Below are 14,785 nucleotides of genomic sequence, written 5' to 3' on the forward strand. Positions count from 1 at the left end.
TTTTTAAGTTTCTAAACATTCTCCATGCCGCATATTATTGTTGTTTCAAATGAATTATGTTTTGTATTACTCATAACTTTGTTGTTTTCTTCAGTATACATCCTAAAACCCGTTCTGTTTTCTCTCTTTTCCAGAAGACCGACTTGTATATTGATGATATAGCGATGTCGTTCAGGTAAGCTGGCACGGTGAGAATAAGGGTAATGAAATTACAATGAAATGAACACCCTTAGCTGCTTACAGACGTTGACATACGTCAACGGGTACAGATGAAAATATGTGCGCCGACCGGGACTCGAACCCAAGATCTCCTTCTTACATGGCAGACGCTCTATCCATCTGAGCCACCGAGGACGTAGAGGATAGTGCGACTGCAGGTATTTATCTCTAGCACGCCTCCCGCGAAACCCACATTCTCAACTTATTGTGCCGCACTACATTCGTAGTGCCCCCCGCCCATTACGCTCATTACTCGCGGCGCGTTGCCGATTCCCGTAAGAGTTCGGGCACTGATTCTGCATTCGCACAGAAGAAGAATATGGTCAAGTGGCTGGTGAGTCTTAACTATATATACAGGGTGATTCAAAAAGAATACCACAACTTTAAAAATGTGTATTTAATGAAAGAAACATAATATAACCTTCTGTTATACATCATTACAAAGAGTATTTAAAAAGGTTTTTTCACTCAAAAACAAGTTCAGAGATGTTCAATATGGCCCCCTCCAGACACTCGAGCAATATCAACCCGATACTCCAACTCGTTCCACACTCTCTGTAGCATATCAGGCGTAACAGTTTGGATAGCTGCTGTTATTTCTCGTTTCAAATCATCAATGATGGCTGGGAGAGGTGGCCGAAACACCATATCCTTAACATACCCCCATAAGAAAAAATCGCAGGGGGTAAGATCAGGGCTTCTTGGAGGCCAGTGATGAAGTGCTCTGTCACGGGCTGCCTGGCGGCCGATCCAGTGCTTGCACCAATTTCAGACGATTAGGTTTCATAACTAACCTCTTTCGTAGGACTCTCCATACAGTTGATTGTGGAATTTGCAGCTCTCTGCTAGATCTGCAAGTCGATTTTCCTGGGCTGCGAACAAATGCTTGCTGGATGCGTGCTACATTTTCATCACTCGTTCTCGGCCGTCCAGAACTTTTCCCTTTGCACAAACACCCATTCTCTGTAAACTGTTTATACCAACGTTTAATACACCACCTATCAGGAGGTTTAACACCATACTTCGTTCGAAATGCACGCTGAACAACTGTCGTCAATTCACTTCTGCCGTACTCAATAACACAAAAAGCTTTCTGTTGAGCGGTCGCCATCTTAGCATCAACTGACGCTGACGCCTAGTCAGCAGCGCCTCAAGCGAACAAATGTACAACTAAATGAAACTTTATAGCTCCCTTAATTCGCCGACAGATAGTGCTTAGCTCTGCCTTTTGTCGTTGCAGAGTTTTAAATTCCTAAAGTTGTGGTATTCTTTTTGATTCACCCTGTATATTAAGATGGTATCTGATCTTAGTATATACACTCCTGGAAATGGAAAAAAGAACACATTGACACCGGTGTGTCAGACCCACCATACTTGCTCCGGACACTGCGAGAGGGCTGTACAAGCAATGATCACACGCACGGCACAGCGGACACACCAGGAACCGCGGTGTTGGCCGTCGAATGGCGCTAGCTGCGCAGCATTTGCGCACCGCCGCCGTCAGTGTCAGCCAGTTTGCTGTGGCATACGGAGCTCCATCGCAGTCTTTAACACTGGTAGCATGCCGCGACAGCGTGGACGTGAACCGTATGTGCAGTTGACGGACTTTGAGCGAGGGCGTATAGTGGGCATGCGGGAGGCCGGGTGGACGTACCGCCGAATTGCTCAACACGTGGGGCGTGAGGTCTCCACAGTACATCGATGTTGTCGCCAGTGGTCGGCGGAAGGTGCACGTGCCCGTCGACCTGGGACCGGACCGCAGCGACGCACGGATGCACGCCAAGACCGTAGGATCCTACGCAGTGCCGTAGGGGACCGCACCGGCACTTCCCAGCAAATTAGGGACGCTGTTGCTCCTGGGGTATCGGCGAGGACCATTCGCAACCGCCTCCATGAAGCTGGGCTACGGTCCCGCACACCGTTAGGCCGTCTTCCGCTCACGCCCCAACATCGTGCAGCCCGCCTCCAGTGGTGTCGCGACAGGCGTGAATGGAGGGACGAATGGAGACGTGTCGTCTTCAGCGATGAGAGTCGCTTCTGCCTTGGTGCCAATGATGGTCGTATGCGTGTTTGGCGCCGTGCAGGTGAGCGCCACAATCAGGACTGCATACGACCGAGGCACACAGGGCCAACACCCGGCATCATGGTGTGGGGAGCGATCTCCTACACTGGCCGTACACCACTGGTGATCGTCGAGGGGACACTGAATAGTGCACGGTACATCCAAACCGTCATCGAACCCATCGTTCTACCATTCCTAGACCGGCAAGGGAACTTGCTGTTCCAACAGGACAATGCACGTCCGCATGTATCCCGTGCCACCCAACGTGCTCTAGAAGGTGTAAGTCAACTACCCTGGCCAGCAAGATCTCCGGATCTGTCCCCCATTGAGCATGTTTGGGACTGGATGAAGCGTCGTCTCACGCGGTCTGCACGTCCAGCACGAACGCTGGTCCAACTGAGGCGCCAGGTGGAAATGGCATGGCAAGCCGTTCCACAGGACTACATCCAGCATCTCTACGATCGTCTCCATGGGAGAATAGCAGCCTGCATTGCTGCGAAAGGTGGATATACACTGTACTAGTGCCGACATTGTGCATGCTCTGTTGCCTGTGTCTATGTGCCTGTGGTTCTGTCAGTGTGATCATGTGATGTATCTGACCCCGGGAATGTGTCAATAAAGTTTCCCCTTCCCGGGACAATGAATTCACGGTGTTCTTATTTCAATTTCCAGGAGTGTATATAGTTAAGACTCACCGGCCACTTGACCATCTTCTTCTTCTGTGCGACTGCACAAACAGTGCCTGAACTCTTACGGGAATCGGCAACGCGCCGCGAGTAATGAGTATAATGGGCGGGGGGCACTACGAATGTAGGGCGGGACAATACGTTGAGAATGTGGGTTTCGCGGGAGTCAGGGCACTTCAGTCTGCATATCGGGAGCTTTTATCGTCTTATTTCACGAGGACACGCAGAACCAGTTGATAGTATATGCACAACTGTCTTGAAGTAATTCACAGAGGTTTCTTCCTTAGTCAACGCTGCGCTTGTTTTCTGTGACGTCACGGACTGTTTCCGACAACGGCCACGGGAGGCCAAGTGCAGTAATATAGTGGTCACGTAGTACCAATTAACGTAAACAACACACATGCATTCACCGAGCGAGGTGGCGCAGTGGTTAGACACTGGACTCGCATTCGGGAGGACGACGGTTCAATCCCGCGTCCGGCCATGCAGATTTAGGTTTTCCGTGATTTCCCTAAATAGCTCCAGGCAAATGCCGGGATGGTTCCTTTCAAAGGGCACGGCCGACTTCCTTCCCCGTCCTTCCCTAATCCGATGAGACCGATGACCTCGCTGTCTGGTCTCCTTCCCCAAAACAACCAACCAACACACATGCATTCGATCAGCCACTTGTGAGCAGGAGGTGTTGAGCAGGAGACGTGCCACCGTACTATGTCATCGTTGTTGCTTCACAAATGGCGATAGAGCAACGTCTCTAAATCAAGTGTTCGAGACTTTCTCTAGATTGTTTTGAAGAAGACAGAAGTGTGTGCGAAGTTTGTCCGGCACAGGCTGACTCCCGACAAAAAACAACGACACGTGGACGCCTACCGTGAGTAATTGTTTTCTGGAAAAAAAATCATCAAGGGTAACGACGTTTGGCGTAATCAAATACGAACCTACCACAGTACAGACATACACACGAAAGGCCAACACTTTCAGGACATAACCTACGCCGCGTAGGATTAACCGAGCGGTCTGAGGCGCTGCAGTCATGGACTGTGCGGCTGATCCCGGCAGGGGTTCGAGTCCTCCCTCGGGCATGGGTGTGTGTGTTTGTCCTTAGGATAATTTCGGTTAAGTAGTGTGTAAGCTTAGGGACTCATGACCTTAGCAGTTAAGTCCCATAAGATTTCTCACACATTTGAACATGTTGTTGTTGTTGTGGTCTTCAGTCCTGAGACTGATTTGATGCAGCTCTCCATGCTACTCTATCCTGTGCATGCTTTTTCATCTCCCAGTACCTACTGCAACCTACATCCTTCTGAATCTGCTTAGTGTATTCATCTCTTGGTCTCCTTCTACGATTTTTACCCTCCACGCTGCCCTCCAACACTAAATTGGTGATCCCTTGATGCCTCAGAACATGTCCTACCAACCGATCCCTTCTTCTGGTCAAGTTGTGCCACAAACTTCTCTTCTCCCCAAAACTATTCAATACTTCCTCATTAGTTATGTGATCTACCCATCTAATCTTCAGCATTCATCTGTAGCACCACATTTCGAAAGCTTCTATTCTCTTCTTGTCCAAACTATTTATCGTCCATGTTTCACTTCCATACATGGCTACACTCCATACGAATACTTTCAGAAATGACTTCCTGACACTTAAATCAATACTGGATGTTAACAAATTTCTCTTCTTCAGAAACGCTTTCCTTGCCATTGCCAGCCTACATTTTATATCCTCTCTACTTCGACCGTCATCAGTTATTTTGCTCCCCAAATAGCAAAACTCCTTTACTACTTTAAGTGCCTCATTTCCTAATCTAATTCCCTCAGCATCACCCGACTTCATTAGACTACATTCCATTATCCTTGTTTTGCTTTTGTTGATGTTCATCTTATATCCTCCTTTCAAGACACTGTCCATTCCATTCAACTGCTCTTCCAAGTCCTTTGCTGTCTCTGACAGAATTACAATGTCATCGGCGAACCTCAAAGTTTTTATTTCTTCTCCATGAATTTTAATACCTACTCCGAATTTTTCTTTTGTTTCCTTTACTGCTTGCTCAATATACAGATTGAACAACATCGGGAAGAGGCTACAACCCTGTCTTACTCCCTTCCCAACCACTGCTTCCCTTTCATGTCCCTCGACTCTTATAACTGCCATCTGGTTTCGATACAAATTGTAAATAGCCTTTTGCTCCCTGTATTTTACCCTTGCCACCTTTAGAATTTGAAAGAGAGTATTCCAGTCAACATTGTCAAAAGCTTTCTCTAAGTCTACAAATGCTAGAAACGTAGGTTTGCCTTTCCTTAATCTTTCTTCTAAGATAAGTCGTAAGGTCAGTATTGCCTCACGTGTTCCAGTGTTTCTACGGAATCCAAAGTGATCTTCCCCGAGGTTGGCTTCTACTAGTTTTTCCATTCGTCTGTAAAGAATTCGTGTTAGTATTTTGCAGCTGTGTCTTATTAAGCTGATAGTTCGGTAATTTTCACATCTGTCAACACCTGCTTTCTTTGGGATTGGAATTATTATATTCTTCTTGAAGTCTGAGGGTATTTCATACATCTTGCTTACCAGATGGTAGAGTTTTGTCAGGACTGTCTCTCCCACGGCCGTCAGTAGTTCCAATGGAATATTGTCTACTCTGGGGGCCTTGTTTCGACTCAGGTCTTTCAGTGCTCTGTCAAACTCTTCACGCAGTATCATATCTCCCATTTCATCTTCATCTACATCCTCTTCCATTTCCATAATATTGTCCTCAAGTACATCGCCCTTGTATAGACCCTCTATATACTCCTTCCACCTTTCTGCTTTCCCTTCTTTGCTTAGAACTAGGTTTCCATCTGAGCTCTTGATATTCATACAAGTCGTTCTCTTATCTCCAAAGGTCTCTTTAATTTTCCTGTAGGCGGTATCTATCTTACCCCCAGTGAGATAGGCCTCTACATCCTTACATTTGTCCTCTAGCCATCCCTGCTTAGCCATTTTGCACTTCCTGTCGATCTCATTTTTGAGACGTTTGTATTCCTTTTTGCCTGTTTCACTTACTGCATTTTTATATTTTCTCCTTTCATCAATGAAATTCAATATTTCTTCTGTTACCCAAGGATTTCTACTAGCCCTCGTCTTTTTACCTACTTGATCCTCTGCTGCCTTCACTACTTCATCCCTCAAAGCTACCCATTCTTCTTCTACTGTATTTATTTCCCCCATTCCTGTCAATTGCTCCCTTATGCTCTCCCTGAATCTCTGTACAACCTCTGGTTCTTTTAGTTTATCCAGGTCCCATCTTCCTAAATTCCCACCTTTTTGCAGTTTCTTCAGTTTCAATCTACAGGTCATAACCAATAGATTGTGGTCAGAGTCCACATCTCCCCCTGGAAATGTCTTACAATTTAAAACCTGGTTCCTAAATCTCTGTCTTACCATTATATAATCTATCTGATACCTTTTAGTATCTCCAGGGTTCTTCCATGTATACAACCTTCTTTCATGATTCTTAAACCAAGTGTTAGTTATGATTATGTTGTGCTCTGTGCAAAATTCGACCAGGCGGCTTCCTCTTTCATTTCTGTCCCCCAATCCATATTCACCTACTATGTTTCCTTCTCTCCCTTTTCCTACACTCGAATTCCAGTCACCCATGACTATTAAATTTTCGTCTCCCTTCACAATCTGAATAATTTCTTTTATTTCATCATACATTTCTTCAATTTCTTCATCTGCAGAGCTAGTTGGCATATAAACTTGTTCTACTGTAGTAGGCGTGGTCTTCGTATCTATCTTGGCCACAATAATGCGTTCACTATGCTGTTTGTAGTAGCTTACCCGCATTCCTATTTTCCTATTCATTATTAAACCTACTCCTGCATTACCCCTATTTGATTTTGTGTTTATAACCCTGTAGTCACCTGACCAGAAGTCTTGTTCCTCCTGCCACCGAACTTCACTAATTCCCACTGTATCTAACTTCAACCTATCTATTTCCCTTTTTAAATTTTCTAACCTACCTGCCCGATTAAGGGATCTTACATTCCACGCTCCGATCCGTAGAACGCCAGTTTTCTTTCTCCTGATAACGACATCCTATTGAGTAGTCCCCGCCCGGAGATCCGAATGGGGGACTATTTTACCTCCGGAATATTTTACCCAAGAGGACGCCATCATCATGTAATCATACACTAAAGCTGCATGCCCTCGGGAAAAATTACGGCTGTAGTTTCCCCTTGCTTTCAGCCGTTCGCAGTACCAGCACAGCAAGGCCGTTTTGGTTATTGTTACAAGGCCAGATCAGTCAATCATCCAGACTGTTGCCCTTGCAACTACTGAAAAGGCTGCTGCCCCTCTTCAGGAACCACACGTTTGTCTGGCCTCTCAACAGATACCCCTCCGTTGTGGTTGCACCTACGCTACGGCTATCTGTATCGCTGAGGCACGCAAGCCTCCCCACCAACGGCAAGGTCCATGGTTCATTGGGGGGGGGGGGGGGGGGGGACATTTGAACAACATTTGAACATAACCGACATTTAAGCGAATGTGACGCGTAAGTCCCACAGATGGAATTTATCGATAGTTTTATTTGTTTGTACCACTGTTCTGTGCGATATGCTCAAGTGGGGGAAGACTATGTAGAACAGCTGAAACATAACAAACATCACCTTCATGTTTCTCTATTTTACATGAGTCCAGTCTCCATTCTACTGGCACGGTTTGATTTATAATCTCTGTCTGCCTCAACAGTTTTTCTCCCTACAGCACTACCACTTGTGTCCTTTTCTGACACAACGTCTCAAATGCTTTCATTTTCGATTTTCCCAGTTTCGGTGTCTAACTACCAAACGGCCCTGCACCGCAAACGCACATTCTCAAAAATTTTCTTTCCAAACCAAACTGTGTGTTGAGTACTTATACTGAGGCAAGTTTTCTTTGCGTGCGATAGTCTTCTTCGTACATCCTCCATGGTTCTTCCATTATGCGTTATTTTGATTCCAAGCTCGCAGGATTCTTTCACATGTGCTACATAGCTCTTTACTTTGATGTTAAACTCGCGATAATCTCTTTTCTGCTTCTGCTTCATAGTTTCTTAATTCTTTCATTTACTCTCAATAGAGATTCTATGCTCAATGGAATGGTCATTCCCGGTCCTGTAATACTCCCTCACTTTTACAGAAGACAGCAATGTCTTCCACAAATAGCTGATATTATTTTACACTAAATTTCAGTTGCATTTCCGAAGCTTAATTTTATTTCCTTCATTGGTCCTTCAGTATAAAGGTTGAACAGTGGGCAATAAAGACTGAGTCTTACGATACCTGGATGTAGCAATCCGTGGGAATGTGAAATAAAACCATGCTTCAGTCGTTGGTAAAGTGGCTAGACGACTTCTGTTTATTCGTAGGATACTGGAAAAATGCAACGAGTGTGCAAAGGAAGTTGCTTACAAAAAAGATCGTGCGAACATCCTTGAGTATTGCTAAAGTGTGAAGGACCCGTACGAAACAGGGCTAACAGGGGATACTGAACGGATACAAAGAAGGGCGGAAGGGATGGTCACAGGACTGTTTGATCATGGCTGAGCGTCAAGAAAATCCAGAATAAAACTTGAAAGGAGTATACTGGGCGCGCTTGTATGTGGCACCAGAATAAGATAAGAATATTAATAAATTAAAATGAAACTAGTATACTATAAGCGATGAATGTCTCTGATAGGCTCGATAATGCGGATCGCTGACAGTGCGCGACCGCAGAGCCAAAGATACTGTACTGCTTTGTTGGAGTAAGAGAGCACTGGGCGTTCAGTCGATGGTAGTTGTCTGTGAGGGAAAGACGATGGAGTAGGCAGTTTTGAGGGTGTGCTGTGTGAAGCCACCAAGAGTTAGATTAATGTAGGTATGTCAATATTGTTGAACGTGGAAGTAGAAGTCTTCATGCAACCAAGGTAAAAACTCTCCTCCCGCACAGTCCATGAAGGTCCCAAGGTACCGACTGGCCGCCGAGTCATTCTCAGCCCACAGGCATCACTGGATGCGGATATGGAAGGGCATGTGGTCAGCACACCCCTCTCCCGGCCTTATGTCAGTTGCCGAGACCGGAGCCGCATCTTCTCAGTCAAGTAGCTCCCCACTTTGCCTCACAAGGGCCGAGTGCACCCAGCTTGCCAACAGCGCTCGGCAGACCGGGTGGTCACCCATCCAAGTGCTAGCCCAGCCCGACAGCGCTTAACTCCGGTGATGTGACGGGAACCGGTGTTACCACTGAGGCAAGGCCGTTGGCACAACCAAGGTAAAGATGTTACATAATTATGATTTCTGTCTTTTTTTTTTTTTTTTTTTTGTCAGCGCGTTAATATAGATGAGTTGGCTGAAAATATGTAATTTTTGAGTAACCCCAGAATGTAGGTACACTGTTTTGTTAAAAGGCTAGTTAGATATTTCACTTTTGCAATGCCTGTAGGACTTGTTAACAGAGCTGTATGTAAAACTTCCTGGCAGATTAAAACTGTGTGCCGGACCGAGACTCGAACTCGGTCCCGAGTTCGAGTCTCGGTCCGGCACACAGTTTTAATCTGCCAGGAAGTTTCATATCAGCGCACACTCCGCTGCAGAGTGAAAATCTCATTCTGGAAACATTCCCCAGGCTATGGCTAAGCCATGTCTCCGCAATATCCTTTCTTTCAGGAGTGCTAGTTCTGCAAGGTTCGCAGGAGAGCTTCTGTTAAGTTTGGAAGGTAGGAGACGAGGGACTGGCAGAAGTAAAGCTGTGAGGACGGGGGGTGAGTGGTACTTGGGTAGCTCAGTTGATAGAGCACTTGCCCGCGAAAGGCAAAGGTCCCGAGTTCGTGTCCCGGTCCGGCACACAGTTTTAATTTGCCCGGAAGTTTCATATCAGCGCACTCTCCGCTGGAGAGTGAAAATCTCATTCTGGGAGCTGTATGTAATTTGATGATTTGCATTTATACTGGTTTAATGAAGTTAGGTAATACTTGCTGTTTAAAAGTCATTGTTTGTGAATCAATTGTGAGTAATGTAACTTCAGTTGTCAGATGAAAAACCAAACTTAACTTTCAATACATTTGCTAAAAAACACAGTGTAAGCAGTTCACCATAATCGGTACCGCCTCTCGGCCCACATCATATATTTTTTAAAGAAGTTGGATTTTCTCAAATGTTCTCATTTATCAGCCAAATGAATTCCATGTCCAGTTAAGGTATTATGTCCAGCATTGCACACTGCTGAGCCTGTAGCTAGCATATTTTTGTTTTTCGTGAGAGACCAGAATATATCGCGTTACTCCGTTGCTGCTCTAGAGATAAGACAATTTAATTTATTTGCTATGTGCACAGGGATCAGAGTTATCGGTTTTGAGCAGGGCCAGATGCTTCAGTGCCTAAGGGGCTGAATGTATTTTCCAGTGGCTGTATTTCTTTATTGGTATTGGGAGTTGCATGGCCCAATCGATTCGTGTAAAGGTTTGCTAACAATAACACAGAATAAGCACACCACTTGCAGTTACAACTCCCAACACGACAATTCGAGCTATGTATCCAGTTTTGTATCCAATTCACAGTTTATACTTCATTTGACGTAACCGTAAAGTTTTCTTATTAATAATCAAAAGCCGGCCGCTATGACCGAGCGCTTCTAGGCGCTTCAGTCTGGAACCGCACGACCGGAACGGTCGCAGGATCGAATCCTGCCTCGGGCATGGATGCGTGTGATGTCCTTAGGTTAGTTAGGTTTAAGTAGTTCTAAGTCTAGGGGACTGATGACCTCAGGTGTTAAGTCCCATAGTGGTCAGAGCCATTTGAACCATTTTTGAATAATCAAAAGAAAGTTACAAACTGAACCGTCAGACTCTTGAATGTAGCCCCCAGTTACCCAGCAAAAGACTACAGATACTGTTTCAAGAACCAGTGATACGTGTGAAGTAGGTACCACTCAAGCAGCGATCGCGAAGACAATATTAATCACAGCACGCGCAGAGGCATTTAAACAGTTATTCCTCCCACGCTCCATATGAGAATGAAACGGGAAGAAACCCTAAAATGTGGTATAGTGAGAAGTACGCTCTGCCATACACTTCTTAACGGTTTGCAGAGTGTGGGTGTAGATCTACATCTACATTTACATCTATACTCCGCGAGCCACCTTACGGTGTGTGGCGGAGGGTACTTATTGTAGGACCGACCACTTCTCTCTCGGTCTTGTATTCTCGTAAAACGATAGTGGATCGTTATTGAGTGGAATTTCTGCTGTCTGCGTGGAATTCCGGCTACGTTAGTGCTGGAGTCACAGGTCTGACATCAGATACAGCAGGCACGTAACCGGAAGAGCGGGCAAAGGAACCGCTGCGCTGTGCGAAGTACGTTGCTGGGCGACGGCTCGAGGCAGCCATTAAGGTCTCCAAAGGCGGCCAGAGGGAGCACGTGCGATGGGGGCGACGCCTTTCCTGTAGCGGAACCTCTCTCTCCCACACACACACACACACACACGCACACGCACACGTAAACAACTGCGTTCCCGGTACAGTAGCATAAAGGAGAACAGTCAGAGATGCAGGACTTACGGGACACACTACTGAAACAGCCACTATACCTTACCTGACGACGGTGTTGTTACACGCAGAAATTTCACTTATTTTCAGATATTCGCAGATAACATTCTCTCATATGGGCGTGTTCGGAGCAGTGACCGATATCATTCATTCCTCCGGGTCGTAAAGCACAATTTAAAATTCAGTATTATATCTTTTTAATTATCTTACTAACCATTCCTTTTCTTTGATGTATTACAGGTGACACTGAGAGCAGGTTCTCTGTGTTTAATGAAGAACCCACAAGACTGAATTATACACTAGCAGCTGTTATCTGATGCTGCGCTTCCGTATCAGTTCCTTTGCTACGATGAGTGACTGTGAGTAAGTAAACTATTCGTGAAATGTATTCGCAATCGCGAATAAGGACAACCATCAGCCATACAGGGCGTTTCAAAAAGCACTTTACAACTTCAAATTTAAATTTATTGAAAGAAGATATAGAGCTGGGTTTAGTGTTATTTTGTAGGGAAATTCGTCAAGTTTTTTGTTTTTTACCTTAAACTAAACATGTGTATGGCTTCCTTTGGCTTTCTCTACACATTCCATCGGAAGTCAGTTTCTTCCCAAACTGGCTGTAGCATTGCAGGTGTAGCTTGCTCAGTGGCGCCGCAAATTCTCGCTCTAAGTTCAGGTAGAGAAGCTGGCACCGGAAGTACAAATGCGATATTGTTGATGATTCCCCATTAAAAAAATCGAGATTGTGTCTGGTCTGGGGAATGTGGAGACCACGCATTTGACGCATCACGGCCAATCCATTGACTTGGAAAGCGGTCACTGAGAAAGTCCCGGACGTCAGCAGGATAGTAAGTAGTAAACATTTCGTTCTTGGTCATCCTCATCGATCTGTGGTAATAAAAATTGTTGTAACATATCCACAACACTATACAGTTGATGGTTCTCTCACGGAAAAAAAGGGGCCGTACATTTTGTTCTTGCTCAGTGCACAAAAACGTTCAGTTTATGGCTATCACGAACATGTTGCAATGTTTGATGTGGATTTTCACCGCTCCAAATCCCAGAGTTACGTGTGTTAACCTTACCACTTCAGTGAAGCCGGCCGCTGTGACCGAGCAGTTCCAGGCGCTTCAGTCGGGAACCACGCGGCTGCTCTTGTCGCAGGTTCGAATCCTGCCTCGGGCATGGATGTGTGTGATGTCCTTACGTTAGTTAGATTTACGTAGTTCTAAGTCTAGGGGAATGATGACCTCAAATGTTAAGTTCCATAATGCTTAGAGCCATTTGAACTTAAGTGAAAAGTCGACTCGTCAGAAAAGATGATTTTGTCGGGGAAGTGTTCATCCTCACGTAATCGATTTGACATATCTACACAGAAGTTCTTGAGAGCAATTTTATCAGTGTCCTTTATTGCTTGTCCGACTGTCGATCTGTACGGTATCAAATGCAAATGCTCTCTCAACACGCGCCATACAGTCGTATATGGGATTTGCAGTTCGCGAGATGCACGACGGTTCGATTTCGTAGGGCCATTGGCAAAACGTTGTCTCACTCGCTGAACGACGGCGTCAGATGTGCTTGGACGACCTGATGATTTCCCATGTTTTACCGAGTACCCTGTTTCTACGAAACAATTATGCCACTCAATAACTGTAGGCCGGCGACCGTATGTTCCCGTCACCACTGCTGCCAGTAATCGTGTACAGTGGCTATATTCCCGGCAAGTCTTTCTGCAACATCACAGAAGGAACGTACAGCTTCTCATAACGTTCTTACACGGTCTCGTTCAAACTCAGTAAGGTGCTGATAATGGCGCCTTTGTCGTTTTAAGGCATTCTTGACAAACATCAACTCACCACATCGAATCTCAAAGATAACTAATGCTCACGACCGTTAGTTCGTGTATTTGAAGCAAGACTGGTTTGCATGGTCGCAGTCGTGCTACTAACGCCACTCTTATGCGAATGGTCCGAAATTTGAAAAGACACAATCTTTCAGACGTAGAAACACGCCTACAAACTTTCGTTTATGTCGCACAACTCCATCTTGGTAATCGGAATTTTTCCGTTGGAGTCTTTTAATGCATTTCTGTGAATACGTCGACTAGTTCCCCACCAAAAATAAAATATGTGCACACGCGCACGCGCGCTTTTGTGTGTGTGTGTGAGTGTGTGTGAGTGTGTGTGTGTGTGTGTGTGTGTGTGTGTGTGTCGCCTCCTATGCGCTGTTAAGAAGAATCCTCCACCCTGGAGCGTATTTCTTCTGTGCCATTTGGCTGCCAGCGGGGATGGATGGAAGCGCGGGCTACAGGGTAGTCACCGGAAACCACCGCCAAGACGTCAGAGGCGGTTATAGTCTCTGCCCGTTTCCGGGATATTTACGTCCTGCAGGGTCTTCCAGAAGGGCGGCTGCTGGTCCCTTATTGGAAAACGAGTAAATGTTCCGTCCCTAACAATCCCACCGTCGTAACGGTTCAGACGCTTTGAAGTTGTGCAAGAGATGTGTCAGGCACACGACTGCGCTCCGATCGCGTATTGTGACGTGTATTTTCCAAGGGTTAGGAACATGTTATCGCGAAACTAGTTATTGTATCAAGATTTTAAACTGGAGACAAATTTTTCGCGCACCAGAGAGGATTTCCTCCTTATGCATGACACAGTTCGCTTATTTTTGTTTTAACAGTACCTGTTGCACAATTTTAAGCGCTATCTTCGGTGCGTTTTCATTTATTATACTCCATAAACAATTATTGTGAAGCGATAGTAAAATGTGAAGTTTAATATGAAATTCGAGTTAAAGCTACGAGGGTTATTCGGAAACTAAGGAACGATCGGTCGCGAAATGGAAACCACTGTGAAAATCCAGTGAAGTTTTGCACAGGTGTGTTGGACAGTGTCTCTAGTAAGCTCGTCGATCGCCTTACGTCGTTCATTTTGGTTCTGAGCACACAGGGAGCACATAAAGATACCTAGAACAATAGTGTCTCACGCCAAGTACGAGGGCCTGTGGAGAAATTTCGCCTGAAGCTATGCAGCCAAAATTACATAACTGTCGTGCGCTTCCATCTTCAATATAATTCTCAGCCCCATTCTGCAGGGGCAATGAAGGTGCTCCTGCATCGTTTTCAATTGGAAATGTTTGATTACCCACAGTACAGCCCGTAATTGTCTCCCTCTGAATTTCATCTCTGTTCACATGCACCTCTGGCTATGAAGACAACATTTTGGCACGGACAAAGTGCTGTAGACCAACGTAGAGAATTGGCGGAAAGCACAGGA

At 45.5% G+C, this 14,785-nt stretch overlaps 1 pseudogene; it reads right to left on the reverse strand.

Annotated features, from left to right (window-relative positions):
- Positions 1–9,111: 9,111 nt before the first annotated feature.
- On the reverse strand, positions 9,112–9,229 carry LOC124790229 (annotated as a pseudogene).
- Between the last annotated feature and the right edge of the window lie 5,556 nt (positions 9,230–14,785).

Source organism: Schistocerca piceifrons, chromosome 3 (assembly GCF_021461385.2).
Source record: "Schistocerca piceifrons isolate TAMUIC-IGC-003096 chromosome 3, iqSchPice1.1, whole genome shotgun sequence".
NCBI lineage: Eukaryota > Metazoa > Arthropoda > Insecta > Orthoptera > Acrididae > Schistocerca > Schistocerca piceifrons.